This window comes from Ovis aries, chromosome X, assembly GCF_016772045.2.
Source record: "Ovis aries strain OAR_USU_Benz2616 breed Rambouillet chromosome X, ARS-UI_Ramb_v3.0, whole genome shotgun sequence".
NCBI lineage: Eukaryota > Metazoa > Chordata > Mammalia > Artiodactyla > Bovidae > Ovis > Ovis aries.
The window spans coordinates 34,024,827-34,027,527 of NC_056080.1; positions in this window are offsets into that span (position 1 = coordinate 34,024,827).

Below are 2,701 nucleotides of genomic sequence, written 5' to 3' on the forward strand. Positions count from 1 at the left end.
CTCAAAGTTAATTGAAGGAAAGGCTGAAATTAAAAAAGGATTAAGTAGAAAGAGTACCTGGAGCAATTTATATTCACACTTCCAAGCAGAAGAATGCAGCTAAGCTATTTCTCTCTGGAATTTCCAAAAGGTGGTCTTAAATGTCAGCAATGCTAAGGGATTGAGGCTAGTGGAAAAAAAAAAAAAAAAGATCCTCTTAGGAATTGTATTTCAGTGTAACTCTCACCTCTAGATTTCACCTTTTAAATTTTGCCTGTAAAGTTAGTGAGTAGTACTGCATGCATGATTCATCAGTAGTCTGTCAAAATTCAAAATGTCAGTTCATTCAGGGCCAAACAGATATTGGTAGAAATATCAGAACAATATGAAGATCAGAGCTTTTTGTCATTCCCTGAATCATTTTTTAAAACTTTTCCTTAACCTGTCTGTTTCACATTTTCCTGTCTTTCCTTTCAAGCTTTCTGGTATTCAGTAAACAAGAATAGGTGTTGGTTTGATTCAGTCAAACCAAGGTTAAGATAATCACTCTGGGACCTACTGAGTATATGGATTTGGGCATGCCATTAACCTCAGATCCTTCCTTTATAAAATATGGTTATACCTACATCATTGAGTTGTTGTGAGGATTAATGAGGAAATTTATATAATGTGTAATGTCTAGCATACGGTAAGCACTAATCATAATTATTATATTAGCATAATCCAGATGTCAGCTTAAAGCCTTCTGATCCCTAAGAGATTTAGGTAAACTTTGTTTGCCTCTATAATTTCACGATCCTTCAAAATCCAAAATCCTTTTCTAAATCCTTACTGCTTCTGTTCTTCTCTGTATTTGGTTCTGCATCCAGTCAAATGCTCAGTTCTACCCCTAACCAATCTAGATGGAAATATGAGCCCTCACCAAATTTCCAGGAAAAACATATCCAATAGCACTGTATAGTTTTGAATTTATGAAAGTTTTCTGAGACATCATGAGGAAAGGGTGCTACACTGTAAAAAGAAAAGCCTCCACGCCTTGCTTACCTCATCAGAACCTACATCTATCCTCTCTTCTCTGTCCCATCCCTTTCTCCTCTCTCCATCTGCTCATTCAGTAGATTCCATCCCAACAGCCCTAAATCCTTACTCTTCAAAGTGTGGTCCATGGGCACCAGTAGTGTTGGAGTCACCTGAGAGTGCCAGAAATGGAGGTCCTGACCTCACCGCCACCCCCCACCCCCACAAAGCAACTGAGTCAGAATTTGTAGTTTAGTGAAATCCATAATGATTAGTGCACAAATTAAAGTTTGGGAAACACCTGGTCTACATCTACTCAGGTCTCTCAGGGCTCAACCTCTACTGCAAGTAGCTGTGTAAAAGCAGCTACTAACAGAATTATTTTTAAAAGCACCTTTTTTTCTTCCTTACTCTTCAATGCATTATGTGGTGACCAGGAGAATGGAGTTCCATTCATGTGCACTTCACGGCAGGCTCTAATTGTCACTGATTTTTGATCCCATTGGCAATGATTAGTCAGTGTTGTGTACCTTAAGGGTCATCAGTGCATTTCTGATTCAGTAGTTGTCCATCACCTTTTTGGTTGTTGTTTTTCACCCTCCTCTGAGAGTGGTCATTCTCAGTGCGATTCCAGGAGTTGGACATGTTAATTAACTGATGAATGCAAATGATGATGCTTCTTCAATTGCACATTAAAAACCAACTTTTAAGACTGAGGTACACTAAGAATGACCCCTGGCTTCTTTTGAATTCACTCTGAGATATTTATTGCAACTTGACATTGCATAAATAAGCTGCTGCTGCTAAGTCGCTTCAGTCGTGTCCGACTCTGTGCAACCCCATAGACGGCAGCCCACAGGCTCCTCCGTCCCTGGGATTCTCCAGGCAAGAATACTGGAGTGGGTTGCCATTTCCTTCTCCACATAAATAAGCTACTAGGGATCAAGAAGTAAAAGGCAAAAGTTCAATTATCCAAGTCATCTGAAAGAGCTTCATGGAACGAAGTAGAAAAGAGTAGCTAATCCCCACTGATAAAGACCATCAAATACAGAGAGTCATAGACCTGGAAATGATATCTGTAGGTAAAGGAAGAGGATGAAGCTGCATTGTTGTAGTTTCAAACTCAGGCCACTTTGACATTTGCTCTCCAATCTCTTTTTAAATTCCTTCTTTAGCCAACCCAGTTGTGAGATCTGGGAAACTCACATACACTGCTCTTAATTGAAGAAATGACAAACAAAAAGTGGTGCACCAGTTAACAGTGTTGAGAACATAAACTGGCTGTGGAGTTGAAAGTAAGCTAAAGACAGCATTTGGGAAAGTTTATCCAGGGGACATGTAGAGATGTATAGAGTGAGTGGACACAGGATTTTTCAGTATGATGAAGAGAAAACGAAAGTGAAAGACAAAATTTCCTTTAAAAATTATATAACGGACTTTTGGACTCAGAGGGAGAGGGAGAGGGTGGGATGATTTGGGAGAATGGCATTGTAACAGGTATACTATCATGTAAGAATCGAATCGCCAGTCTATGTCCAACGCAGGATACAGCATGCTTGGGGCTGGTGCACGGTGATGACCCAGAGAGATGTTATGGGGAGGGAGATGGAAGGGGGGTTCAAGTTTAGGAACGCATGTACACCCGTGGTGAATTCATGTCAATGTATGGCAAAACCAATACAGTATTGTAAAGTAAAATCAAGTA